The sequence below is a fragment of the Stegodyphus dumicola genome, chromosome 1 (genome assembly GCF_044657685.1).
Source record: "Stegodyphus dumicola isolate Sdum_Otavi_A_Nest chromosome 1, ASM4465768v1".
Classification (NCBI taxonomy): Eukaryota; Metazoa; Arthropoda; class Arachnida; order Araneae; family Eresidae; genus Stegodyphus; species Stegodyphus dumicola.
Window position 1 is genome coordinate 282452019 of NC_140768.1, and position 15170 is coordinate 282467188.

Sequence of the window (15170 nt, forward strand, 5' to 3'; positions counted from 1 at the left end):
ACTTGTGCTGTTTTTCTCGCATTTTCTTCACCTTTTGGTACTTCCCGTAGAAATTTTGATTTATTCTGCTGATTTGTGGTAGTAACTTGTACACTGTTCTGCAACGTATTTTATACAAGGCTTGGTTAATGAACGTGTAATTTTAATCAAATGTTGACTGTATAATTATTTTAATTGAGTTAGCTTTAGAAAAAATAAATCACAAAAGAAGGTTTTTGTTCAGATCCAAATGCTACATAAAAAACAATATGCCGAATCAAACATAGATGAGTATTATTAAGAAAGAAACAGGAATTGTAATTACGAAAAGTAGGAGAGCTAAAATAAATAAATAATCAAGTTATATGCGGAAAGGAATTGGAATGTTCCGATGAATTATTACGTGAAAATCACTTGAGGATCATTTTTGCTGGCTTCCGCCCATAAATCTTCAGCAACTGTCCGAACAAGTTCTAATATGTTCGGAATATTGGACGTTTTGGATAGGCGAGTCTTTAGCAAAGACTTTTTAAATACAAAATCGGAGATTTACGTTATATTCTTAACTTTTTAAAAAAAGGTTTTCAATCAGCATTTCATTCAGACGGAACTGTCCGTGATTTGTTGAAATTATTCTCATTGAAAGAAGCCATATTCTTAAATGTCGCTTGCTTGGAAAGATGTAGAGAACACATTATGTTGCTGTTGGCGAAAATTGTACTAAATGATCACGTTCGTAGATTGAAGAGTCCAGTGACAAAGATTCTCTTGATTTTTGAAACACGGAGTTCTTGGCGACATCTCAGATTTAGTTATAAGTTCGTAGAATTTTATTATAAGTGAACCTTGGAGAGTGTAAATCTCTTCTTAAAAGAGCATGAATTGTGAATGTTCACGCTCTCTTAAGATAACCACGAAACAATCAGGCATGTACTGGGAGAGGAGATACAACGAGAAAGAGGAGGGAATGAAGATAAAGACGAAAGACACGCAGAGCAAGAAAATTTCATAGAACGAGGCTGAAAAAGGATTGTTCATTTTCTCATAAAGTCCATTTACGTCCATGTATGTCAAGAAATGTCCATTTACGTCCATGTATGTCAAGAAATGTCCATTTACGTCATTAGATGCTGATATAAACTTAATTATTTAACAAAGCAAACTACAGTATCGTTCTTCAAAGCAGGCAGACATTCGAAGTTAAACGCCCCCTTATTAAAAAATTCTTACCCTCAAGAGATAATATGCACGGTAATTTAAAAACACTGTTGATTGTTATTTTGAAATATAAAACTATAGATATGCGTTTTAAATTTAAATAATCTGTATGATTTTCGACACTTTTTGTTTGTTTGTTTGTTGTTGTTGTGGTCGAAAGATAAGAAAACAAGAACGGACTTCGTACGCTACAATTTGAACAGATGGTATGTCAAAATATGAATAGGTTGGTTACGTTCTAGCAATATTTATTGAATTAGCCAAGTAACGATTTTACTGTATATGCTTTCAAGGTCTTATAAAACGTGCAGAGTGCACATTTACTTTAAGCTGGCTTGTGAATTCTCTCGTGCTAAATCTAGGGAGATAGTTACAGTTAACTTCGAGCTCCCCGCATACACTTGTAAATCTTATGGTCCTAGGTAACAATGTGACAACTGTAAATGTGACTTATGTAAACAACGTAATCGAACAACAATATGGTGAGACATTACATTCTGTCTGAAACTGGCTGAAATAGTTAGAGCGAGCGTTCCCATCTAAAGCAAAACACAGTATTAAAGAAACACACATTTATAGATTACCCTTTTGATTAGCATGCACTTTTCTGAATTGTATTACTCCACATCTTGATTGAATAAATCATATATATGAATAAATTTGAATTAAACGCATTCCCGCTTAAGAGGATACGCTTTGCTACGCCACTCAGCATGGACTTGAACTGCAGCATGTCACTTCATACTAAAATTCCTCAAGGCAATTTATGTACGTTACTGGCAGTAAGAAATTTTTCGAATTCACTTCTGTGATTAGCATCCAAGTTTTCAGTTGTTTTGATTCTGGTTGAATGAGGCAGGCTAGGTATATTAGCACATATTTTGTTTGTTTCTTTAAGAACATTGAGTAAAAAGAGTGTCTCCTTAATACTATTAAGAATGTGCAAATTATTGAAGTTTACAGACACGCCAATCTTGATTTTAAACGTTTTTTCTCAGACCATCGTTTTTGTAAAGGATGATTAATATATCTCAGTGCCGCCCTAGTGAGATAGTGGTTAGCGACTCTGATTGCCGTTCCGTAGGACTCGGGTTCGAATCCTGGAGAAAGCAAAGGACGTTTCTACTGCGCGGGTTGGGAGCATTCTAAAAATGAGGTGAGTCGAAAATGCTCACGAGAGTTGGTGGGTGAGGAAGAGGGGTGGGAGACCTTCTGACTCGCCCCCCGGGGTGTTCTTCAACATTGGGGCGGGACGGAGCACAAAGTCGTATTGTCACCTGTATGGTACACAAGGCTCTTTCTAACGACATGCACAATCTTGCTCTCCTTGCGACGATGAATTTCGTGGGCATGTTCTGATGATGTTAAACAAGTGTGATAAGTCACAAAAAAGCAACAACAATAGTAGTTATCTGAATAATTAACAAAAATGTATACTTCAACAAAGGCTACATCGGTTCGTAATTCTGCGCTACAGTGTCTCAAAACATTCCTAGCCCTTCCACCGACCTTGCGTATAACGAAACACTCAAATACAAACACAGTGAACAATACAGTGTGACCCCTATCTTAAGACTACCTCCTTGGAAAATGGAACATAAACACGGGAACTGAATATCACTTCTTTCGCATGATAACGTCAAGAGAAGATTGAAATAATTTAAAATTGTGGGCGGACATATCAAAGAGAGCTATTCAATGCAGCTGCTGCAGGGGAAGAGAAAAAGGGAGAATCTCAGAAAACAATTCAATAATGAAGTAACAAATAAATGGAGGTTTTAACTGATTAAAAATTATGTTTAATAAAGAAACTATTTTTTCTTGTCACTACATTTTACCAGACTTTTATTTGGATGATAATTCAGATAAATATGCAAAATATTGTTATTCAATCATAAGTGAAATCCTCTCATGATGACCACCATTGATAGTAACTAGTATTTATGACACTATATATAAAATCGGTACTTAACATCAGTTCTTTACAGGTGATCTCGTCCACGGAAGACAAAATCAACTCAAGTCACAGATTTTTTAAAGCAAGAGATGTGAAAAATGAGTAATACCCTTGCTGCCTTGCCTTCGGACCTCACGAATACGCCAGTTTCACCACGAAGACATGCGGAAAGGAGGAAGAAAATACCTTATATACTCCCCGTTTTAAAGGGCGGCTAATTATTGACGAATTACTGTCCACCAACGTTTTGATTAGGCGTCCTTTCCTACTGTCTTTGGAATTTTTGATGATGGAGACGTGAAAAATGTGCAGTGCTCTCGCTGGGAATCGAACGCTAGATCTCTCGAATAAGCGCTGAGTATACTTTTAATTATACCACGAAGCAGCATGCGGAAATTAAGGAGAAAATACCTTATATTGTTTCTATGTTTTTTCGCTTGAAATCCACAGGATGGCATTCTATAGTGAAGACTGTCCTACAGTCCGCCACTGTATAGTCCTCCTTATTAGTGCTTTATTTACACAGTTTCAGATCTCTGAACTATTTATAATGTGATTCCACTGCAAAATATATTAATTAAATTTGAATTTAACGAATATTCTACATTCATATACAGCTAATATGAATTAAAAATTTAATTAAGAAATTTTAATTTCAAAAATAAAAAATAAGAAAAAAATTAATTATTGCTGTGAACTTTTTTACAATATCATTTAAATTCTAAGAGAGCATATGTCAATTAAGTTCACGTGTCTGAAAACCAGTCTAAATATTTAGTTCTTCCGTTAATTTCATTTTGTAAAAAATCCAGAATACGTTACTGGAAAAGCTTTTACTTATACGAATAATTTTAAATATGGTGGCAATAAAATTAACAATTTGTGTACCTACTTTCGCGAAATATACTTAATTATGTACCGTGTATTCCAATAAAATGAACTGATTAAGCATTGGTTGAAATTTCATAAAAAAATTCTAAAAACAGCTACAGCGGATTAGCACAGCTTAGATCAACTAAAAAATACTGTTACGAATTTTGTATGTATGTAAATAATTTTATTGAAATAATGCGCAAAATTATTGCATCTCTTATTTTAATGTTACACGAAATGGCTCGAAATAAACAAATTTCCGACGGAAAAATAACGTTTACTTGGCCACCATTTGGCTACATTTGGGTCCGGTCCCTGTATAACTTTAATTTATCTAATTCCTATGTACCTGTAACCATGTCCGGCTCTAAATGGCACTGTAACCGTAATATGCCTTCCAGTAATTTCGAGAAATGGAATGTACTGGAAATACTTTCCATTTCAGTCGGGGGAAAACCCACTTAGGGTCGGAGAAAGCAACATTTCTTCAGTTTTCAGTTCAAAGTTGGATTTCCGCGCTAGCTTCAGTTTTCATACGTGTTTCGCAATGCGTTGTGTTTAAGGTTCTTAGCAGTTCGAAGTGGTAAATACTGACTGTACTCTGTCATGCTGAGAAGAGCTGTACGAGTACTTTTGTGGAAGGTTCTAGAACTGTAAAGTATTTCTTTTGGTAAAATAATTTTATTAAGCTATCATCGGTTCTGTGTGCATTCAATCCATTACGAGCTAGTGCGCACGCAACAATACATACATACACTAAAATAAGCAGGTATGTCATTTTCCGCTGTTTTGCATTTATATTGGGCCCACCAGCGGCCGGGGAGTGTACAGTCCCTGAACACTGGTAGTTCGCTCCGAGGTTCGATTCCTGCAAACGAGCTGGCTGCATGGGCATTTTTGTGATTTTTTCCCAGTGCAGCCTGCTAATACAAGAAGTCCTCCACGAAAGCATCCCTCCCTTTCGTGTCGTGCCTTAGAGCGGAACACGTAAATAACAACATTTTCATTAATTGAATATACTACTAAGGAGACATTTTCCTTTGGCTTCTTTATTAAAAGCTACGAATTAAAATCCGGGAGGGGACGAAAAACCAAGCGCGGCGGCAGACTGAATTTAGGGCACAACGACAGCAAAACATCCGGTGCTTCCTAAACACTCAATTTACTCCAACCTCTTCACAACAAAAATGAGTTGACACATCGGACACCAAACTGGCACCTCGCTCCTACATGAGTGTTGAGAACGCAGTAAAACATTTAAGGCCTCTTTTCCTCACGAAATTCTTTATTACTCTAAGAATACCAATTAATCATTCCGTAAAAGATACGGCACTCACTTCGCACGTCATCAACCGCGGCGGTCCCTCAACACTGCGTATGTGTAACTAAATCACTACTGCGCACTCAGTCATCGCCTACTGCGATGCTACTTCAGTCAACGCGTCATTATCTTCTTGCCTATCTAGAAAATAAATTTCCAACTCTTCGCTCTTACCTAGGGTAAGAAACGATTTACATACGACAAACCGAAAGCCGTATAACCTAAGTTTATGTATGTTAGAAGGCCATCTTAAGCATATTTAATGGCTCTTGGAAGAGACAGACGTAAGATAGATAACATTTCACGAAATGGCGCCTGCCGCTCGCTAATAGGTAGAGGTTCTAAAATGTTTATATGCGAATATGCAGACAGAAAAATTATTTACAAATGTATTCAGAAGGGAGGAAATTCCCTTCAAGATGGAATTTATATTCAGTCGAATCCACCGAATTAAGGATAACGTATTTCAAATGAAGCCCAAAACAAAGTAATCTTTGGCATTTTCATTCACTCATTTATATTTATCTATTCTTAATTATTTAATTTTGTTCATCTTTCCTGATAACCTTCTTAAAACTCCATTTCTAATTTTAGACTGCTCTAAGATGGTAGCCATGTTTTCAAGATGTTTCTGGTCATTTGTGCAGGTTGTTTCATTACAGACAGGCTTAGTATTTCCTTTAACTACTTATCATTAATTTAATTAATTTTTTATTTACGTGTTTGTATTTAATTTTTTTATTAATTTTTTATTTACGTGTTTATATTTAATTTTTTTAAGTATTAATAATTTATTTATTTTTGGTTGTTTTCCTGGTGGCCTTCTCCTAATCTCTCCTCTCCTGATTTTTGGTTGTTTTCTTGATTTTGAAGATGTTTCTGGTCATCTGTGAAGGTTGTTTCATTACAGATAGGCTAGTATTTCCTTTAACTACTTATCATTAATTTAATTAATTTTTTATTTACGTGTTTATATTTAATTTTTTTAAGTATTAATTACTTATTTATTTTTGGTTGTTTTCCTGATGGCCTTCTCCTAATTTTTGGTTGTTTTTTTGATGGCCTTCTCCTAATACAATTTTTAAAAATTAAAGCCTTCCCCTCTATGATGGCTATTAGAAAGGTAGCATTCAGTACGATCTTTACATTCTTAGAAAGACTAATGTCACCACAAGAGACTTTATTTAAAATCAATGATTTTCCACCATTTTCAATATCATTCCTAATATTTCATCGTTTTAGTACCAATATTTACATAAACGTTTTCATGCAAATAAAATCTAATCACAAAAAATTACAATAATTCACGGCTGAAAATTTTTATTTTAACATGGTAAAAATTCTTGCTTAACATATTTACGTAAACCTAAAACCTAAAACTTGGTTTCTTGCTTAACACATTTATATAAAAATAAAACATAATAAAAGGCATTAACGCTCAATTTTCTGATGGTTTCTTGCTTAACACATTTATATAAAAATAAAACATAATAAAAGGCATTAACGCTCAATTTTCTGATGCTCAGTTTTGACAAACTAAGAAATTTCATCTTAGCTACTGGTATTTAACGGCTGTATAAAAACGCTGCAATAGCTTTTCTAAGGATATAATAATACAGTTTGGAAGACAAAGAACAGACACTCTCTCATTTTAAATAACTGCTTAATTACAGGGTATGAAAATTTTATACATTACAGTAGATTTGAGTTCAACAAGCATTCCGATTATGAGCAAACTTATTAACTAATGCGTGGATTATCCCGCTGAACAACTGCTAATATCCTCCCGTTTTAGGCCCTTCCAGCGCCAAAACATTTGGCAGGATTAAGAATGGAATCTTCCAAAAGCGGTGTAAATTTTCCAAAAAATGGGGAGAGCGACGGGTATAGAGAATCGTATCTAAGACGATCCCCACAGTTCCAGATGATTTGTCTTTTGCAGGAGGTCTTTCAAAATGCGATGAAATTCAATACTCATGTACATGATCGTATAAAGACGTCTCATACGTGAGGTATAATCACACGAGGTTTCTCTTACGCAAGAGTATTTAATTCACAATTGATTGACAGAGTAAGATCAAAGAAATTTCTCCTGCTAACACGCAAAACGATCCCAAGTTTACGGAATTTTTTAAGCAGGGTTTTAGGAGTACCACTAAAGCCATTCAAAATAATACAGCGCACCAGTTTCCGTCAGAATCTCCAACTCACAAAATATTTTTGAATTATTATTACAACTAAACAAACCTATCTACACAAGGGTGAAAAGGTATTTTTATAAAAATGGAACAAGCATGTGCTTTGTGTATTAAAAATTTGGACATCTTTGTTACTACAGTAAAAGAACCTCTTCACTACCGACGTCCAGCGATCAATGATTCTCCCTCCAACCCCGTTACTTTGGAACGCAGCGCTGAAGGTCACCGTTTGGCCAAGCGTATTTCCCAAATAAGGCTTAACATGCAAAAATAATCCCTATAAAACTTGCTACATTTGCATTCTTGCATATGTTAAATATTATGACATAAATCCAAAATTCTAATACTTAAAAAATAAAAATTCTGAACAAGATACAAAATTAGGGTACTATTCGGTTTCGAGGGCCGTAAAAAATCGCCAAACTATTGTCGATGCCAATGCTGCCAAAAATAATTGCGGCAACCCTAATAATTGCGGCAAGAAAGGAAGTATAATAGTAAATAACTATCTAAGATTGATATTTTAATTTAGATGAAAGGTTAATTTCATATAATACTTTTTTATTATTATAATTTATACGAAAAAGGCTAAATAACTATTTCAGATCATTAGTATAATTTATATAAAAATTGCTAAACATAACTGAATGGATGCCTGCATCGCTATTTCGCTACCGACTTATCGCTAAAGCATAGTTTCAGAATAATTTCATCTCGTTGGTTATTCAAACGTAATTTTCTATAATGAATGATGCCTTTTCTTTGAAAATAGTCTCGGTAAAATGCAGAATCGCTCACTTATTTGTTTGCCGCTTTTTACGAGGATAAAAACAATTGGATTTTTGTCAATTTTCTTTTTTTAAGTGAAAATAGGTCGATGTGTGCATAGATAAAGCCAAGGGTGTGCGCAGTGCCATTTTTTTGCAATTCTGGGATTTTTTTTAAGTGAAAATAGGTCGATGTGCACATGGATACAGAGTATGTGCAATTCTTAAAAACGCGTCAAACAGTGGGTGATTCTGCACTTCACCCAAAATTCTATTGTCGACTTTTCGTTATGGGGAAAATCCATAGGATATTAAAAAAGGAATTAAAATCAAAGAAAGGATTTAAAAATTAAACTAGTATTTCAATGGCGTCTTAAAAAATATAGAACTATATAAACTTACGCAATATGAAATCAGCGCGTATGCTAGATTTGGCGGCTATTAAATGGGCGCGTTTGCTACATTTGGCGCTTTTGCGCATACATTTTCGCTGCAATTTTTTACGGTCCTCAAAACGGAATAGTGCCCATAACTTGCTACATTTGCATTCTTGCATATGTTAAATATTTCTTATGACATAAATGAAAAATTCTAATACTTAAAAAATAAAATTTCTGAACAAGATACAAAATTAGTAATAATGATTATATTACCATTAATATTTCCATACAATAATGAAGTAAAAACTTTAAAATTTACATATAAGTGCTTATTATATCTTACTACCCTATTTACCTACAAAAGTTTAAAGCTGCTGGCACTGCGAAGAATTTTTCTATATTCTAAATGCGCACAGTTAGGCGTTGTGCATTTTTACTTCCATAGAATAAAATAGTACATAACGTCACAACAAAGTTAACATATTCCACAGCAAAGATCCTCAACTTCTTTGTCTCTAAGAGCACATTCTAGATTACCTGTTGGTCAGGGAGCACCATTTACTTTTCCAAGGTGATTTTTTAGTTGGACAGAGTTCATAATGCACATAATAAAAAAAAAAAAAAAAAAAAAGAAAGAAAGAAAGAAAGAAAGATCATCGGTCGCATTTCGCCTTGTGCTGGTCTGGTATCTGTGTGGACGCAATTTCCATGTCATTAGAAACAAGAAAACATTCACATAGAATTTTATTGAACTAAAACATTTTATTGTGATCGCACAGCGGTGGGCACACGTTAAACGATCGGAGGGCGCCATGATGTCCGCAGGCACAGTGTTGGAACCTCTAGAGCTTCTATAGTGAGTTTTCGCAGCAATCTTGACATAATTTATACGCATTTAAAACGAAACTTTCTGTTTAGTATGCTACGGTGAGTGGCCATCAGTGAGACTTCGCTCCAGCATCACATTTGGACGTGAGCCCAAGGAGGGAAACTGGACAAAGTGAGGAAGTTTTAACGCATAAAAAAATACAGACCTTCGAAGTCCGACCTTTATTGCGAGGTGTTCTTTTCCCTCTCACACGATACACTCTGAGGTATGACAGCACTGCAACAATTACCACTACAAATGCTTTTCACTGTATGGAAATAACCTCTCCATCTCTTGAGAAAAGATACAACCTGATCTACAACAGTTGCTGAATTCGTGGTTAATAAATATCATGTATCACAAAGTCAGGTATGTATAAGTTAGATAGCGCTATTCTACAAGAACTCTGTTAACCGATTTCAAAACGAACTAAACTACAATTGAGCAAAAAAAATTCTAAAAACCTGACACATACTATTCCTTTTTAATATATATAAACGATTCGTTTTTCCCTTTATCTAATCAAATCTCTTTTATTGTAAGGGGTATTTTTAGCGATTTTAAGTTATGAGATGCGCATTTCTATATTACAATACGGCGCTTTAATACGAGAGTGTGGGTTACAACAGCTTCATTTAAAGTCTTATTGATTTATTTTTGCCCATAAACAAATCGCCACTTCACAGAAAAATTAAATTTTAAGAATTATTATTCTTCAATAAAAACCCCTGGACCAAGTTCTTCCTCTAACAAATATGATATGAACTTTTTCCTATCAAATATGACGTCGTTCCTCCAACCAATAAGCGTTCATTTGCGCTCAAAGTTTTCCCATGCTATAAAAGGATAAAATGCGCATATTTTTACGTACATTTCATTATGTACTACAAACAAAAAATACAATTGTTTTTGAAATTCTCAAAGCACATTTCATTTGGTACTCTTCCGTTAACGGGGCCAGATTCATGTCATATAGATGGATTGATGGATGTTTATGTGTGTGAATGGATGGGTGTACGGATATGTACGTCTGTCTGTCTGTATGTATACACGCACATACATACATACATTGAGTTCCAATTTTGTACAAACTTTGTACAAACCAAAAGAAACTAATTGTGAACCTATGTTTAGTTTACGTACGATGACGTTTGGAACAAGTACATCATCCGAAACGTTACTGAAAATATAGGCACATCTCGGCATGAATTAATGCAAGTAATATAAAGGCAGAATGAAAACATATCACATCATATTGTTCAAATGATGTCACCGAGTTTAGAAACTTCTTTTGCTGAAGCCATCAGTAACAGTGGAAATTGCACAGAGTTAAGATTCAGTCAACCTGACTTGCTGCAAACCTGACACTGGACAAGAATTGACTGCTGAGCAACGAGCACTTGTTGGAACGGTCGTTATTGTATGGAAGTTGACGCCAATATTGAACGCAACCTTACAATTAGTAAACCGATAATCAGTGCCAGTGAAATTTACGATTTGGCAAGATTAAAAAAAGTGCAGTACTGCAGATTTTAGAAAACAAAACAAGAATTAAGATATCCATTTGCTCTTTAATTATATTTCTATGCGAGGTATTGCATTGTCTGTCGTTCCTTCAACAGCAATCAAATATTCCAGATTGGAAATCATTCCTTGTACAACAGTTTACTTATTCTCGATTGATGCGCAAATTTGGTGCACATAATATGTATGCATTTAAAATGCATAATAAATACTTTAAGAAGTGAAATGTTTCCTCTTCAGGAGCTTTAAATTTCTTTATCTTCTTTTTAATGAGACCTCTTACGCATAGTGTAAACGCTTTTCATAAAAAGGTCTACTTGACGCTGTCTGGAACGAGATTCAAATAAAAAAAAAGGCTCCTTCAACCTTTTTCTAATACTTTATATAGAATTAAATGGATATGAATAAAAAAAGGCTCCTGCAACCTTTTTCTAATACTTTATATAGAATTAAATGGATATGAAATTTTAAGGATAAACAATATGAAATTTTAAGGATAAACAAACTGACAGATTTTCGTACTTAAGATATGAAACTGGACAACGATGATAGGAATATTATATGTTACACATTCGAACTTCAAAGCCAGAAAAATATTTTTAACGTGCTTCACATTTATGTGACATATATGCAACTAGGAAAGTTACATATTCTACAATTATATAAAAAATAGTTACAATACTTAATAGATCGTTATAAAAAATTTTGTCTTTACAAATCACTCAGCTTACTAACGTTCCGCATAAGATAACATTTTTAATTCTTATCAGTCATTTATATTGCTGTAAGATAAAAAAAAGTATAAAAATTTCCGTAATTTTATTATGAAAAAGCAATGAGATGCATCAAGGAATCTTGAATATAATTCTCTAATAAACAGAATAACATTTAAAAATCTAAACATTTAAAAATCTTAACTCGAGGCGCTTTACTCCAATGGAGTTGTTGGTTCTGGAACTCCTAGCTGCGCTGTTTCTTGCATTTTAACGAGGCTAGCCATTGTTTTGTTCCGATGTCGTTCAGTAATTTATTTACATCCTGAAAATGATGAAAAACGGGTAAGTAACAATTTTAAAATATTTTTTCCTAAATCTGGACACTGAAATCGGAACGACTAGCCTAAAACACACTCTCTCTCTCTCTCTCTCTCTACCGTAATCTTGATTTTACACATCCTGAAAAATTTTCGGAAAACTAGTTATAGTTTTGAAATATTTTTTTCTAAATAGTTTAGAAATAATTTTTTCTAACTTTAAGCATTTAAATTTGCACGACTGGATTATGTTAAGATTATTTCAATACGGCTAAACTATAAGGGGGCAGTGAAATGCATTAAAGAACCTTGCATATTATTTATTCCCCAATACACATTAAGAATAATTTCACTTAATATCTATTGTGAGGCACTTTACTTCCATGGAGTTGGATGATTAACATCAAAAAATTTTTCCATTACAGAGATGAACGTGAAATATAGCATCTTTATGTATCTAGTTCTTAAGAAATGTACTTAAAACGTAGTTATGTACTTAAAGAGAGTATTCATTTGTGCGAAAGAAATAGAAATTCAAGCACATTTGGAGATTAATACAAATGATTTTAATATATTTTGTATACCACAACAAAGTACATTTATTTTTTTTTCAGAATATTATAATACTGTTCATTACAGGAATTTCAATAGATTCCACAATTATAAACATATCCTTACCTTTATACATGAATAAACGAACTACAATATTCCAGTAACGAATAATTCAAATTCAGAAATACAGAGACTAGATGTGGGGAAAAAACTATGCTTACCTTAACTTTAAAAACATAATCAAAACTTCGTTGTTACAATAATTCAATTATTCATACTGAATGGGAAAAACATCAAGAGAAAATACTAAATCTGCAAAATCTTTAATGCGATCAAAAACGTTTCGTTCTCCCTAACACCTGGATTTAACTAGTTCTTTCCCAAGCATCGTCTTTCTTTTCACTAACATAATTGTTAAAAAGTCCTGAAAATCCATGGAAAGAACACCCACCAAAACGCTGATGCTGCAAAATCTTAAAGGCGTTCACAAGCACTTTGTTTTCAAAACATCAGAGTTTGAACAGAGCGAAATAATTCATTAGCATGGCATTTTAACTCTAAAAACGTTTATGCGTATAAAAAAAACATGAAGACGCGTGCAAGGAAAATCAAGCCAAAAATGGAGATATCTGAGGTCCAGCCAGCTGCTGACATATCTTACCTTGCTCTTAGAACTGATTTGAACACCGAAAGGGTTCATAGACAAGACATTCTTCTAGTAAAACTGATTTCTGTCTTTAAAATGGTTAAAAATGTCAGCTGGTTATTCGATTCGTAGAAGAATGCAGAAGTGCCTTACCTAAATAAACGGATAGAACGACCTATCATACTTTATTCAAATTCCGAAATACACATAATAGCCAAGAAAATGACTACTTGCTCACTCTACCCATTTTAATGACAAAAACTCCTTTTTAATGGGAAGCATATATTTTTGTTACTGAATGAATTTTATTATAGCGTCTGCATCAGAGAAAAAACACGAATCAGCTGGATTATTGCTTTTAGCAGTTGGCATTCTGTACCTGCTCTCAGATTTCTTATCCAAGGGAACGAAACGGATCGATTTACCTTCTCTTGCATCCACAACACACTCAATTCGTTAAGCGTTACAGGCTTCATTGGGATTTATTTTATAATACAGAAACATAAATACTTAGGAACAGCATTCTGTGCACTGCCTTACGTTTCGATTTCACATTATGCACATCGCTATCGACGCCAATGAAAGTTGAAACGAAAGAAATTGAAATACTTACGTAAAAAACTTTTAAGCACATAATAGATAAAATTTATGCTAGAGATTTACTTTCAATATTCCAACTTTAAGATTCCAACAAGATTTCAAAATTCCAACTTTAACGATTTTTTAACGTATTCGCAAAACAGATAATACGCTTAAAATTCTTACCTTTTATCCACGGACAAAATAAAATGCATAACTTACTTCAAAATTATTCATATTTAGAAGCACACATGAAAATAAATTCAGGCTTACCGTATTCTGCTAACAACCAAGAAGCTCGAGACAAGCATCGAAACAAAACTTGGAAATGCATGACAGTCAAGCAAAATTGGCAATTCGCATTTCTAGCTTGATAACGGCATCCTCTTACTTTATACTGAATAGACAATAGCCGAACTCAGGAGGAAAAATGTTTGTTAATCTAGGCAGATTTACAGGACGGTTTCTTAAAATTCCTGCTTTGAAATAAGACTACACTTACCTCTTACTTCCGTTTTTGAAGACGATACAGCAAGAGTAAAAACCATTGCTGGAAGATCGGATGGTCTGTTTCCAGATGTGGACCTTAGGCCATATACCCTATCTTTTGATTTGAAACGAGCGAATCTACGTGAGCAGTTCAAATGCATCTCATTGGCTAACCTTCTGAAATCTACTTCATATTTTTATTCTGATGGGAACCAATCACAGATAACTAACTAGCTTAAGCTTTAAACAGCTAACGAGATGTTTATGAAAACGAAATCGTATCGTAAATCTGCCATCAATTTCTGTAGAGAGGCGAAAAAAAATATTTGGGCGCTGATGAATATGCGGAAACTTGAAGTTTCTCCTCCTCCCCTCCTCACTGCAGTCGGTTCTTGTGATTGAAATGTTTAGCTGCTTTCGCAAAATGAATCCATTATATGTCGGTCTGCAAGCAAGCTTCGTTTCGCAGCTGTTTCAGATGATAGTACAAAGCAAAAGTAACATAAAAATTGCGTATACATAATTTCTGTGTGGTTTTATAAAACAGTAAATATGGAATTATAAATATGTACATAATATTACTTTAATCTGCCCTTTCTTACTCTACCCTTATTATACTTTTTTTTTATAAAGGTTTTAATTTCAGCTAATCCATTGAGTAATCAATGCATTTAGCAAAATTATATTTTAAAAACTCTAAAAAAGATTCAGCAATTGAACACTTGTTTCTATTTGTACTAGTCTATCAGAAATAATTTTTAATAAATATTAACTTAAATTAATCTT

At 33.9% G+C, this 15170-nt stretch overlaps 1 protein-coding gene across 1 annotated transcript in view; it reads right to left on the reverse strand.

Annotated features, from left to right (window-relative positions):
• LOC146999568 (uncharacterized) overlaps window positions 1-14495 on the reverse strand; it is a 54305-nt gene extending 39810 nt beyond the window's left edge. The window contains exon 1 of the mRNA XM_085807825.1: window positions 14398-14495. The gene's annotated coding sequence lies outside the window, so the exon portion shown is untranslated. The remainder of the gene's footprint in view (window positions 1-14397) is intronic.
• Window positions 14496-15170: the final 675 nt, after the last annotated feature.